The sequence below is a fragment of the Sapajus apella genome, unplaced genomic scaffold (assembly GCF_009761245.1).
Source record: "Sapajus apella isolate SASKATOON/1434 unplaced genomic scaffold, GSC_monkey_1.0 scaffold24, whole genome shotgun sequence".
NCBI classification, from domain to species: domain Eukaryota; kingdom Metazoa; phylum Chordata; class Mammalia; order Primates; family Cebidae; genus Sapajus; species Sapajus apella.
In genome coordinates, this window is record NW_022436964.1 from 11,364,449 (window position 1) to 11,379,987 (window position 15,539).

The following is a 15,539-nucleotide window of genomic DNA, read 5'->3' on the forward strand; positions in this document are numbered from 1 at the left end:
AGAGGGGAAAGGAAGGAGGAGAGGGAGGTTCAGTCTTAAATTGGCTCACTTTTTGATGCTTAACATACATATAGAAATGATTATTTCAAGAAGAGGAAAGTAAAAGTCGACAAGGGATGCAATCACATCACTAAGTATTCCTTTTATATTTTTTTCTTTTACCTTCCCCCAAGGTAGAGCGAATTAACCTCCCCAAAGAAAGTCACCAAAATGAGTTGCTACTTAAAAGATGGTTTAATTTGTATTTTTTTTTTGGAATGGGAAGAAAGAAATTTATAGATTTATTTATTGCTGACATTAATACAATATTTCAGTGATTTGAACATGAAAGGTTGATAGTTGTGAACATCAAGATGTTCCGAATATCCAATTTTCACTGATTCCCAACTCACTGAGGCTAACATTAATACTTAAATTACATTGAACACCTGTTATAAACCATACACTGCATATTATTTTATTTAACCCCATTATGTAAGTATTGCTCTTTTTAACTGATAGAATAGAGCTGGTAGAAAGATAGCACAAAGCCACCCTTCTAGTAAGCGACTTCACTCAAATTACGATCTAGTTAAGGCTCTGAATGCAATGTCTTTCTACTGTCCACATATACCACTAGAGCCAGTAATGTACAGACATGTTGTAAGACGTCTCCTGTTCTGCAACAGCTTTCTCTCAACTCTAGCCTAGCTTCTTGGAAAATTGCTTGAATATGATAGATATCGGTTCCTATCTACCTTGAAAGGACACCAAGCACATTCTCGGGTACTATATTCGGAGCATCTTCTCTATAAGTCGGCAGAGACTGGAAATATTATAGTTGGAAAGCCATGATTGTCTTCTGCCCAATATCCAGTACCTTATATTGACTAGACCTATTGGCCTCCAGAAAACATTATTCAGTAGCTTCCTCATTTAATTCCAATTATCTGTAGCCATTTGTCAAGCTGATGCTTTGGCTCAGTTCCCCAAGGCTGAGTTCCTCTCTATTGCCTCATATAGTAAAAGCTAGGAGAAGGAAAGTCTGAAATGAAGTTTCCAAGCAAAAAAATGAAAAGACAGACATTTTTGTCAATTACATTTATAGCCCTTCAGATTGTTAACATTTCGAACTTTCCCCTGTCCTTTGCTTTCTGGGTTAGACTTGGGTTACCCTTCCGAATGTCCAGTATTAAATTCTGAATACAGTGTTTTACCCCCTCACCACAAATACTAGTTTAATGGAAAATACAATCTATTTCACTTTGTCCTAGGCATTACTTTTAATTGTTCCCATTTAATTCTTTTGTTTTTGCCCTCCAGCATGCTGTATGTCTGCTAAAGAACAATTTATGATAGAGGGGAGATAATATTACAGCAGTATAAATGCTTCCTTTAAAACTCATCAAGAAAAAGTATTTCATAAAGGAAATTATCATCACATAAACATTCATCTTATATTTTTGTGTAATTGATATCTCAGTACTATGAGTCAGCTCTCTCATCAAGAGAAACTTTGACAATAGCAATAACAAGTATCGTTTATTTTGAACCTGCTAAGAACCAAGCTGTCTTTACAAAGTGTCCTAGATATTTATTTTTATTTAACCATTGCTTAAATAACACTATATAGTTTCTGAAGGTGATTTCCCAGAAACAGTATCATAGCTGTGTTTTTGAATGAAATGGCTCTATCCGTCAAACTTCAATTTACACCTAAAATTGCAAATATTTTCAAATCTAACATTTAGGTTGGAGGCCCCACATAGAACAATGAACAGCATCTTGATGTAATAAAACAATGTTTCTTTGACCCTTTCACTTGCAAACCTCCAAAGTTCCAAAGTCTTATCTCATTCTTAGCAAAAGCTGACCTTCACAATGACCCAAGAGGACCTGGAAGACCTGGAGCCTGTTGCTGCTTTAATCTCTTTTGAGTTCCCTCACAACTCACTTAACTCATCCACACAGATCTTTGTTCATCCTGGAACAGGGAAGTGTTCAACTAGTTCAAGTCCTTCACCTTATCCTTCTCCCTGGAAGGTTCTTAAGACTTCTTATCTGTCTTTTCTGATTTACCTTTTTTTTTAGCCAAAGTATCACTATCTACCATATGCTTTACTAATTCATTTGTTTAGTTCATGTTTTCCTACACAAAAGCTCCTTGAAAATCAGGCTGTTTTTTTACTACCATACTCCTTGAACTAAAGAAAATGCTTAGCATATACTATGAGCTCAATAAAAAAATTGTTGAGTGAATAAATGATTGAAAAAATAAACAGCGTAGTTCAGTTTTCTTTAAAGAGGCAATGTCCAAACAGGCTAAAACGAACTCCACTTTTCACTTATAATTCTAAAAGTCTAGAAAGGAGATCCAATTTTTGACATTTAGCTGTTGTTCTTTCCTCCCACCCCATTTTTATTCACACCTGCTGATTACTCTTCTGTTACCAATCCCCCCTCCAACCACACCAATTCTTGTCCCTAGGCTTTGAACATCTCTCCTTCCACCCTTGTACTTTGCTCTTTTACCCTTTCCTCTTTATGACTAGCATCAGAAAAACCCTCAAATTAAGCTGGCAATAGCTGGTTTATCCCATATGGGTGGGACCAGAGAAAAGGAAACCAACGAAAACCAGAAACCATGTTAGCAATGAGAGGAGAGGGATGATGGAGCAGTATTCAAACAATCAAAATTTTTATCCTCTAAAAATATTTCAATGTTTCTGAAATTGGGGCTTGTTTTAAAATCAACGTCAGAGAAAAACTTACACTTTGCTGGGAAGGTGTACACCCTTGACACAATGTCGCCATCTATCTGTGTGTGCTTACCCATGTTAAAGACGTATCTGTTCATCAGTGGTCACCTTAAGAGGGTTATTTTCATTAGTATTATCACAGGCAGTTAATTTCTTAATAGAAATTTAGATTCATATGTGTAGATTAAATTGTCTTCAAAAAGATAAAAATTATGACAGCCTTAAAATAAACTTTCTTGCATAGAAGGAAGAGCTATAGAATAGAGTTTCAAAATATGAATTTATAAATGAAGCTGATACCTGTCACTGATGGAAATATGGCATTTTCACATTTGTTGCAAAGCTTCTCACAACCTAACAAGGGGAGGTGGGCACAGAGGCAGCTATATTTCATCATCAATTTACATGGAACCAACATTTTTGTTTATCATGTATCACACAATAAAATTATATTAGCAAAGCGAGCACATTGCTCAGTGTATGTTATAGATTTTAAACCGTTAGGGTGTGTGCCTGTGTGTGTGTGTGTGTGTGTGTGTGTGTGTGTGTGTGTGTGTATGTTTGGGCCAATTAGTCTTTCTTCAGGGTATCACCTGAGCATCAAATATCTATTGCTCCAAATGATTCAGTTTATGTAAAACTGAAGTTCAGATATATACAATTAAATTAGGAAATCAAAATGACCCTGCAATGAGTAAAATAGGAAATTCAATCAAAAACCTGGTATATGCTATTAAATTTTACTGGACTATGATATACTAGACTATGCTACATACTAAAATGTGCCGTAAAGTTTTACCGCAACTCTAAATATATTGAAGAAACGATGAAGTTAAGCAGATATTATCATTTAGGGCTCATCTTGTGGGTACAGCAGCCTCAGTGGTAAAAACTGTTTTAGAAGAATCTGTATAAATTGGAAGTAAATAGGTCTTACACTTGACTTATTTTGATACAGAACTAGATACTCTTCTAGTTATACAGACAAACTCATGCTATAATTGATATTACTTGGTATTTAAAGAAATATTCTCTCCCTCCTTCTGGGGAAAAGTGCTTTTTATTAAATTGTTGCCAATTTTGAAACAAAAAATAAATAACAGTAATATTGGTGTTTTAGAAAATAAATAAACAACTCAAAATCTGTCTTTGCCTAATCTTCATCCTCTTGATTTTCTGATTTTCGGATTACCCCTTGGCTCAATCCTTGCAATTCTTCTTTCTTCTTTCCATATTCACTCCTTGGGTGATCTTACTCGTCCCACAGCTTTATTTATTTTTGTATTTTTCAGGATGGTCTAGGCTATGGTGCAATAACAAATAACTCCCGTATTTCAGGAAAGTAAAACGGCAAGGTCGATTTCTCACTCATGCTATGTCATTGTGAGTCAGCTGGGAGTTGTGCTGTAAGTTGTCCTTAATCTGGGACCCAGACAGATGGAGCAGCCACCATCTGGAGAACTGTCAGGAGACAACCACAAGAACAACAACAAAAAGATTTCTTGAAGTTCTCATACTGAAGTTAAATGGTCCAGCCTAAAATAGCTTCCTCTTACAGCTATTTTCAAGGCCCCACATAGCCACAGGGAGCTAAGAAATGCCATTTTCCCAAATACCTGAAAAGCAGAGGACTGAAAAATCTGACACCACATTATCTTTTTCTTTTTGATGACTCCATACTCTTAATCCTGAGAATAAACCCTCTACTGAACCCCGCACTCACATGTCCAACTTCTAAATCCACACTGCAATTTGAAAGCTTAAGCGCATCTCAAACTCAGCATGTCCAAAGAGGAATACTTGATTCCCCATGCCTACAAGCATTTATCCTCCAGTTTCCATCTCAGCAAGTTAATTTCTAATTTGCTCAGGCGCCAAAAGTGGAGTTGGTTTTTACTCTCTCGTTTCTTTATTTTTTTTCGTGAGATGGAGTCTCGTTCTGTCATCTTGGCTGGATGGAGCACAGTGATGCTATCTCGGCTCACTGCAACTATTGCCTCCCAGGTTCAAGCAATTCTCCTGCCTCAGCCTCCCAGGTAGCTGGGACTACAGGCACACACCACCACCCAGCTAATAATTCTATTTTTAATAGAGACAGGGTTTCTCCATGTTGGCCTGGCTGGTCTCGAACTCCAGACTTCAGGTGATCCACCCAGCTTGATCTCCTAAACTTCTGGGATTACAGGCATGAGCCAGCATTGTCTCCCATTTCTTATAAATCACATATTCAATCTAATATCAAGTTACTTTATCTGAAACTTTACAGTATCCAAAACCAACAACATTTTACCATTTTCTACGAGCTATTTAGTCCAAACCACTACTTTGTTTTACTTGGACTGCTAAAATGGTCTCCTGTCTTTCTGGTTCTCCTAAAAATTATTATGCATACAGCAACTAAAATTATCCCTTAAAGTCATATACTTGATCATTTCATTCTTTATTTATATTACTCTAATGTCTTTCAGTCACATTTATATTAAATGTCAAACTCCTTATCACGGTCTTTCAGGTCCTCAATTATCCAATACCTACTAAAAATTTGTTCACCACCCAGTGGCAAGAATTATCCTTTTAAAAGGTACTGTTTATCATGAGACATCCCCTCACGATGCACTCAGATGACTTCCCATCCTGCTCAGATGAAATCCAAAGTTCTCACCATGGTGTTAAAATTTCCCTATAATCTTGTTCCTAGTGTTTTTTATGGCATCATTTTAACATTGTCTTCTTCATTAACCATAATGCATTTTATTAAGTTCTTTATTGCTTTTCAGACTTCCCATAAACTTTCTGATGTTAATGTCATCTCCTTTGCTGGAACTAACCTGGAGTATTCTTATTTTATTTATTTATTTATTTTATTTTTATAATTTTTTTTTTGAGATGGAGTCTCATTGTATTGCTCAGGCTGGAGTGCAGTGATGTGATCTCGGCTCACTGCAACCACTGTCTCCCAATTGAACCTCTGTTCAAGCGATTCTTTGGCCTCAGCCTCCTGAGTAGCTGAGATTACAGGCACATGCCACTGTGCTCAGCTAATTTTTGTATTTTTAGTAGGGACGAGGCTTTACCATGTTGGCCAGCTGGTCTTGAACTCCTGTCCTCAGGTGATCTGCCTACCTCAGCTTCACAAAGTGCTGGGATTACAGGTGTAAGCCACTGCGCCTGATGGTGGAATGCTCTTATTAATCATCTGTATGTCTTCCTCTTTCATTTCATTATGATTACTGCTGAAGTGTCTCCCTCAGACATGCCTTTTTTGACTGCTATCTAAAATAACATTTCTTCCCCTTTCCTCCATAATATTCCATTTTCTTACCCTGCTTCTTTTTATAAATGACAAGAACCACGTTTTTAAAGAAAGCTTGAAGGCAAAACAAGAGACCATGAAGTCAATACCAGAATAGCTCTCTTGCAAAGATGATGTGCAGGCCAAGGCAACTCCGCTATGGATGCTAATTCGCCAAATGACTTCTGATTCATTCCTGCTGCTCGAAGTCCTCTAAGATTTTCAGTTTATCTATTGCTTCTTGTGTCAGAGCAGGTACTTACTATAAATCCTGCCCTTAGTTCAAATTAACCTTGATATTATTGTCCTTCAGTTGTCCTACACATTCTTTCTGAGTCACCCTTCCCTATGTTACATAAGCCCTGGGTCTGATGGACAATGGATCCATTACCTTATCTCACCACTGCTTGAGACACAGACATGGCGTCTGTTCCTAAGACCCTATGATGAAATGTTTGAGTCTAAGAAATTGAATTTGTCAGCCCCTTTCTTGGGCCTCTCAGCTTCCTCAGACTTTGGGGGTAGGTTTGCATAGACCTGCTCACTGAGAAACAGATGAATATTAAATGTCCTTTTCCTCAAAAGGCAGAATATGCCCCATTCCTTGCTTTGATGCTTCGTTAAAACCTCTCTTCACCCACTGAGGCTGCCAAGCATTCTTCCGCTCGTGATTTGTGTCCTTCTTTTCTTTACTAAAGATCTTGCATAAAGAGCTGTCTTCCTTCATTGTCTCTATGATCTCCTTTTCATTCGACCTACTGATTATCCTACATGTTTGTTATACTCACAATTCTGCTAATATTGCCCTGGTAAAAGGCAATGCCTTTTGAATGAATAATTAAATGGAATTGCAAGTGTTGTAAAGTTCCTTCATAACAAACTCCTTTTGAAAAGGAGAGGGACTTTTTTTTCTAATCAAATATAAGAAAATAAGAGAATAAGTTTTAATCACAGCTGCAGTGGCTTCCTCACAGACTTAAACAGAACATTTCCAGAAAAAAAATCCAATTTGATTTGCATTCAAATTCCTTTTCCCTCAAGCCTATACTGCATATACTTCAGTTTGGATTAATGTGATCTCCTTTACATAAAAGGCTTCTTCTTTTACATAACACTTCAAAATTATCATGCTATTAATAACCTCAAAATATGTTGATGAGGATATGATGAGCACAAGAAACATTATATACAATTTGCAATAGATCTACATAGAGATTTCTGTAAATGAGACAGTGTGAACTTTGAAGACAACCATAAAAGCGGTGAGGCATCAAGGAGAGTACTTCAAAGTCTTGAAATTAAAGTTATCATCAGGTTCAGTAATTTCCAAGATTAGTTAACCATTCTGAATAATCACAGCATCACAGAATCAAATGGAAAAGATTTTGAACAACTTACAAGTAACGGGCTTAGGTCACACCCTAAAAGAGCTTAAATTCTTTCTTTTAGGCTGTTGACCAACAGGATTATTATCAAGTTGGGAGATTTGTTCAGGTGGCATTTATTGATTTATTTAAAAACATACTAATTATGGATCTGTCAGGTAGCAAGAATTAGGAAAACATTTAAAACACGTAAATTAAAACATAGTCTCCAACTTCACTGAATACACACACACACACATACTCACACACATAAGACATAATATGTTCATGAAGCACAATTACTAAAACTTCGGAATTTCTTAGAAAATATATAGTACCTGGTATCTATAAGCCAAGTGAGCACCTTATTTTAGCTGAGAAACTTAACAGCCAGAAATTTAAAAGTAAGTGATGATAATGGTAAAGCTAACATTACCACACCCCATAAGTGTCTTTGCAGAGCATTTTGACACACAAAAATTAGCTGATATAATTGAGAAAGTACTACATTATAAGCTAACCTAGATCAAAATTCTTCAAATAAAAACCTAACTTTTCATGCAATATCTCTTGTGGCTTTGAGTTTTCTTTGTCATTGCATTTTACTGCCTGTATACCTCTATTAAGTCATTCTACATAGTAACTAATAGCAAGGGCTTGGGAGCAAGATGATTTGAGGTTTTTGCCCCAGTTTTAGCATTTACTAACTGTTTGTCACGGGATAAATTACTTAGACACTATCTTGTTTCTTTTACTTTTGTATGTAGGAGATCACAATATTTGTCTCAAGATTTTTTTTTCAAAGAGTAAATTAATTGACAGCTTATAAAGCCCTCCAAAAATGCTTGACACCTAGTAAATATCTAGTAAATGTTAGCTATAATTATTACTTCAATTGTTTATAATTTCAAGCAGTTAAATACTATAAACCATCATTTGATATCTTATTAATTGCTACACGCTTAGAAAGATGCCTGGTGTGTAATAGCTAGTCAATAGATATCAAAGCACGTGATGATTTAAATGGTTTTACTTTGTATTTTATATTATTGTGCTTCCATATTACCAGTTCCAAACTTCAAATTACAAGCTATTCATCTAACCAAAGGTGTAAATTAGAGTCAAGTGCAGGAAATACAATCCCTGAAGTATAAAAATATAACACAGCAACTGAGATAGGAAGAGTAACCTAACAGCAGATCTAGCAGAAGGGTTTATTTTAGTTAGCTTTGAGTGGAAGATGTTTTTGGAAGAACTAAACGGAAGAGGCTGACTCAGAGAAGGAAAAAAGAATCACGTCTCGTTGCTCAGTAATCCAGGAAGAAGATGCTCAAGTAGGTTTAAAATATAATGCCTTTTAAGAACTTTGTAAGTTATTGTATGTACCTTTAATGGAAAAAAATATATAATTCACCAAGCATTTACTATGCTCCATACTTGGTGGTAAGTCAGAACTTTAACTTCTTTTCATGTAGGTCATATGTACTTTTTAGCTATTACCGTTTCAATGTTAAAAATAATAAAACTGAAGATTTAGAGAATTTAAGTAATTTACTTAACGTCAAACAGTAGAAATTAATGTAGTATTTGAATCTAGTGAATCTATACTTTTACTCATGATGACATTTACTTCCATTATTCAGGTACTCACCATTATTCCCTGGAGATTTTGCTCAAGTAGGTAAAATCAAATGTATTAGCTATGAATTCAGTCATGTGCCAAGGAGCTGTGGAATTAGAAGATGTTGAACAATATGTCAATTGCCTTTGAGGAGTCTACACTATAGTACAAAAGTAGGTGATCTGGACAAAGTTGTTTTACATAGGAAGAAAATAGAGTAAATCATAGACTTCTGCTTATTCTGGGTAGAAGAGATTTCACAGATGACTAGCATCTTCTTAGGAATTCTGATCAATTTACTCCTTCTTTATAAAACAGAGTGATCAGGTTAGAAGCTCTCCAAGATGTCTTTCAAATCTAAAACGCAACGATTGTATCTTAACATTTGCTGGTCATCTGTTCTTATATTCTGTCTTCTAAAGTCAAGAAGTAAGTTAAAGTTGAGAGTTGAAAGAACGCTACAGAAGGAAGGGAAACTGGATACCTGAATGGGCAGTTCACATAGTCATGAAGCCACATGGTTCCCCTAAAGAGTATTAGTATATACTTTATAATTATGTTGTGACAATGCTTAGAAACTTATAAAACTGAGGGAGCATATCATTGTGTTCCCTCCCTCTAGTGTGTGACAATCAGGCAGAAGAGAGTGCATACATTAAATCCATGAAGACATTGCCAAGCCTCAGCCTTGAAAATACTGTTACATGGAAACCTGATAACAATAAACATAAAAACAAAAAATAGAACCTTTAGGATAAATAATAAACATTCCTTTTTTTCTCTCCTTTGGTTTTCAACCTTTGCTCTGGAGGGAGACATTATTTTTATTATCATAAATAGTGAAGAGAATATTTAAATAAAAGGATAATAAGTACTACACAAATATTCTTGAAAAGATGGTTCAGAACAAAGGATATCAATGCCTCTCTATTGAGGAAGAACCACCTCTCAACAAATCCCAAACAAATCCTCTTAACATTCTTATTTCTATTTCTTTTCAAATACTCAAATACCATGAATAACTGAACAAACGTTTTCACTGATACTTTAGTTTTTCAGTTTTGAGATTATAGACACTAATGTCAAGCAGTGTCTGATCTATATGCTTCCCATCCTCATCCCCATGCCCAATATCAGAAAAGGTCGTCAAACAAATAAAGCAAAATTTTAGCAAACTTTCTTTTTGAGGTATTGATTCTCAGCTCTGCTCCCTTACCTCTCTTGCTCTGACTTGTAACTTGCTGCAGAGACACTGTTTTCTTGTCTAATATGCATCATAATAATATGTGCTGGGAAAGACTGATTTACAAATGAGAAGTATTATTTTCCAAGACAGATCTCACAGCTAGCAGGTATTAACAATAACTCTGATGTTGATAATTGCTATAGTTAAAAACAATTTATATGGAATGGACTCCCCAGAATTGCTAAAATATATCAGGAAAATATTATTCTGGAATTGAAATTTAAAGAGAACATTCAATAGGTCAGATTAACTTTTACATAAAAGAATTACCTAGGTGTGTGGTTTGTGTGTTACTTATAGGAGTAAGGTTTATCATAAACCTGATAAAAGCAATAGCAGTTTCTGTTCCAAGGAGAAGATTGTAACCAGTACAAAAGAAGTTCTATTTCAATCAGTTGTCTTGTGCCTAACTGAAATAATAGTATAAACTGGAGCAAACTTACAAAAATGGTAGAAAATCAGACAATGGCCGGGCGCGGTGGCTCAAGCCTGTAATCCTAGCACTTTGGGAGGCCGAGGCGGGCAGATCATGAGGTCAAGAGATCGAGACCATGGTGAAACCCTGTCTCTACTAAAAAATACAAAAATTAGCTGGGCGTGGTGGTGCATGCCTGTGGTCCCAGCCACTCGGGAGGCTGAGGAAGGAGAATTGCTTGAACCCAGGAAGTGGAGGTTGCAGTGAGCCGAGATTGCGCCACTGCACTCCAGCCTGGCGCCTGGCAACAGAGTGAGACTCTGTCTCAAAAAAAAAAGAAAATCAGACAATGATGTATTGTTTTCTCAGAGATGTCTGAAGAGATGTTTTTTACTTTCAAGGACTTGTGTTAATTCTGAAAAATTACTGTAACACTAGCACAATCAACTAATAGAGATAACTAATTTAATTGACATCTTCTCACTTATATCCTATGTTCACAAAGCACTATCTTGAATAATAACTTTATTTCTAGTAAAGTCATTCACCACAAGGAAATGACTTGATTAAACCACCAAGATTTGTTTTACTTATCAATCTCTTAGTTAACAAAAACATATTTCATTAGAAACTAATAAGTCAGCTTCTTATATTATAAGTTTGTTCATGGATGTGTGGTTGTTGCCTCTGAGCTTGAACCTAAACAAATGAAAGACAGTGTCTAGAGCCATGATGACCTTATCAAATACTGTATCTTCTTTATAAATTGTCCAGCTAGTCACTCTCTTTAGACGTCACCTCAGGAACAAGTACTTCCCTCTATAAATCCAGATTAAAAATATGGTAGAAACCCACATGACTCCAATATCCAACTTATTTACTGACATAATTACTGAAATGTCTTGTCAGACGACTAATTAAATATTTTTAAAAGAACTGTCTAAAATTATTGAAGATAGATGTTTACCATAATGATAATTGACAACCAAATAGACATCACAGGGTACCTCTTTGAGATCTGACTCAAAATACATGATCAGTGCTTAGCATTATAAGCCTCGATACGTTTATTCATCTCTCTCTCTCTCTCTCTCTCTTTCTCTCTCTCTCTCTCTCTCTCTCTCACACACACACACACACACACACACACACACACACACAAACATACACGAGGTCTGGTATCAGTTTGCAGTTATGTGCAATAAATACTTCACTTATGACTAAATATTCTGAGGAACAAATTGATAATATATATACTATTTTTGTGATCAAGAAAAGGTATGCTTTTAATTTAATCATCATTTTTACCATTTTAATATATATTTTAAAAATCATTATATGAGACATTCTTGAGCATTTTATGAACTTTAAATAACTAAAACACCTAGATAAGTTCATATTATTACTGATACAGTGACTATTTTTAGCCTCAGGCTAGAATTTTTCACCTCAATATAAGTCTATTACTGAGATTCAAATTCTGTTATGGAATGGTATAGACATCCAGTATTTTGGCTTCAGATCATAAGAATATCTTGACGTGAATACATTCCTGTATTTTATATAACAATTATTTACAAAGGTAATGTATTCCCCTATTTGGCTTTTTGGAACAATATAAAGTGAAAAAAAATTCCTAACTTAGAGAAATGTCCTCTTCTTCCTCTTTTTCCTACATTTTCTCTTGACCGAAGTCACATAGGTATCTGAATTTTGGAAACATAGTATTTTTTAAGGTTTTTTCTTGTCCTATCCAAGAACATTTCACTATTTCCTTCATTACATCAATGAAATGTTAACATAAATACTGTTCACTTGTGATTTTTAAAATTTCTCTCCATAAAGAAGGCCATTCATCTTCCCATGTACTTTTTAAATAGAACATGAACCAAAATTTCAAAATTCAGAAACTGATATTAATATAAATATATGCATATTAAGGAAATCTTACATTTGAGAGTATGGTTTTATCATAATTTGTTATTGTGCTTTCATAATGTTTCTAAAGAGTAAGACAGGGAACTGTCTATATTTCACAGGGGAAAAATACGTCCAAATAAGTGAAGAAGTTAATCAGCTCACTTAACAATTTGGTCAAAGAAATGGAATTAGAAAACTAGGCTCCAGCCTCTCAGTTCTCCAGTCTTTTTTACAGAGAGCAGTCAAATATTACACTTGGAGTCTATTTTTTTTCTTTTTATGTTTTCTTTGAGAAGGGGTTTTACAGTACTCTGTTGCCCAAGCTGGAGCGCAATGTCAAGATCATAGCCACTGCCGCCTCAAACTCCTGGGCTCAAGCAATCCTCTCGCCTCATACCCTGAGTTGCAGGGACTACAGGCAGGCGCAGCTGTGCCTGACTAATTGTTGTTGTTGTTCAGTTTTTGCAGAGTCTGGATCTACCTATGTTGACCAGACTAGTCTCTAACTCATGGCCTTAAGCTATCCTCCCACCTCATCTTCCCAAAGCGCTGGGATTACAAGTGTGAGCCACCAGGCACACCATTAAGTCTAGTTCTAATGTTCACATATTTGGTGAAAACTGAGTACTGATGAAATTATTTTGAAATTTGTCTAAAGGCTCTACAAAGTGTAGTATGGTATATTTGATTCTGTGCTAGAACTTTATACTGAAGCAACAAAGTTTAATAGATAAGAAATTTCAGAGTGAATTATGAGACTGGCTAGTTTATAAGACTGACAAAAAATTAAATAGAGAAATAAACAAAAATATAATATGATACTTCACAGAAGTATTGTATGGAAGTAATCATAGACTCCAGAATGGAAATTAGAAAATTCCAAGGAAGGCTTATTACGGGAGTGGGGAGAGGCTACACAGTGACTCTCAACACTCAAAATGGGGGAGGGTACTTGTTTAGTAAATAATCTTCGATGGGATTACTGAAATAATTTAATCTATACCTTCTGCAATATAAGGGACACAGGCAACTAATGTTTGTCTTATGTTGAGAAGTCTGAAGAGCCAGAGACAGGTAGGCCAACAACTAATTTACAAATCAGGAGAGAGGCATTTGCAATGGGCTTGGCATGCATTATCAGATTTTGTTTAGCCAGAATGTATATTAGTGTTTCCTTTGGACCAGAAGTGGACTACAAGCGATAGAGGATTAGCAAGGGAGTCACATTATGCTCTGCCCAGGAGAGGTGTCTATCCTCTACCAAAGTTAGATCCCTAGATTCCTAGTGGCTTCAGAATTATTAATGGAAAAAAGTGGAATTGTAAATGAGAGGTTCTCAGCAATAAGGAAAGGACATTCTGGATAACTCATGAGATTGGCCATAGACGGTTTTTCAGACCACCAATTTCATCAGATGTTAATTATAAGTTCATGAGAAAAAGTTACGTGATCCAATTACGTTGGAGAAAATAGTTACTAAATCTCCCTTTCTTGAATTTACAATGCATATTAGTATGTTAGACATTCTGAAAACTCTTGCAGTAAACATAATTTAATTTTGTTTAAACCCACTATTTACAAATGACTATTTGAATATGGGCACACACACACACACACACGTGCACACACACACACAACACCTCTTGGAGCACAGATTGAAAAACCTTCCTCAATATTATCTTCCACATCTCCAAATGCCAACACATTTGCAAAAGAAAAATCCTTTGAAAAGTATATAATAATGTATTAGTCACAAACTTACTGACTCCACTTCTGTAACACCTAAGTCTGAAATCTATGTGGACTTACCTCTAATAATTTTATTTATCACTCATATTATAGTCTGCTGATTAAGTGGCTCTTTTTTCGTGATCCCTCAGGGTCTGAGTTGTGTCTGCTTGTCCATCTTATATGTCCATCATTTCACACTTCTTTTCTTCAACCTCAAAGACAAGAGAGAGGAAAATAGAGACACCATAGCATTCTTATTTGCCTTAAGCCAGAAGTAGCACATCACTTCACTACCTCCCACATTCCCATTGGCAAGAACTCATGGTTCCAAACAACAAAGGAGGCAATGTAATATTTCTTCATGCTCCAGAAAAAAAAATTTGCGTTGGAAAAATACCATTTTTTTGTGGGACATATCATATGTATTCCCATAACAACAGAAAAAATAAAAGAGGTAATAGGAAGGGGGTTCTCATATTTGCATACTAGTTCTCCATTCCTGCTTCCAGTATTTTTATTCTTTCAGTGTCTACTGTGTGATAGACAGCAACCTAAGCATCAGGAGTGCATTAGTAAGATGAAATCTTGCCCTCATAAATTTAAAAAACTGTCCATGAATAACAAAATAATATTTTCCTGAATACATATTATTTTCATCTGAAAAGCAGTGTTTGAGGATAGCTATTAAATATCAGTCATTGTGGTCAAAATATAGCATCTTTATTTTGTTTTAGATCAGAGACCTAAAAGAAAGACTGTTAGAATTTAAATGAATATGTAATAAATGGCTAAATTTATCTTTAAAATCCCCTATTACACTTCACAGTATGTTTTCTTTTCTGAAAAGTTTCAAAGAAACAGGAAAATCACAGTGTTATGACAAAGAAACATACAGGCATGATTTACATTTTTAATCATTTTACAACATTTATTTTATTTTATAGAAATAATACTCCGTGGACATGCCAAAAATGATAAGTTGGTTTATATGTGTTCTGTCATTTCAAATATTTCTTATACATTTATTTGTGTTCACAGAGAGTAGGTATTTTTTGTGAATTTTTAAAATATGCATAAATTATGTAGCCTATAAAGGCAGGAATTATTGTATTTATGGTATATAACATAGGAGCAAAAGAATTTCTAAATGTCAGCACAATGAACATTTTAGGTCAGATAATTCTTTGCTATTCTGTGTTTGGGGGTCTATCT

At 35.3% G+C, this 15,539-nt stretch overlaps 1 long non-coding RNA gene across 1 annotated transcript in view; it reads right to left on the minus strand.

Moving 5' to 3' along the window:
* LOC116559727 overlaps window positions 1-14,597 on the minus strand; it is a 37,013-nt gene extending 22,416 nt beyond the window's left edge. The window contains exons 1-2 of the long non-coding RNA XR_004272588.1: window positions 14,406-14,597; window positions 9,046-9,121 (exon numbers count right to left, since the gene is read on the minus strand). This is a non-coding gene — a long non-coding RNA (uncharacterized LOC116559727). The remainder of the gene's footprint in view (window positions 1-9,045; window positions 9,122-14,405) is intronic.
* Between the last annotated feature and the right edge of the window lie 942 nt (window positions 14,598-15,539).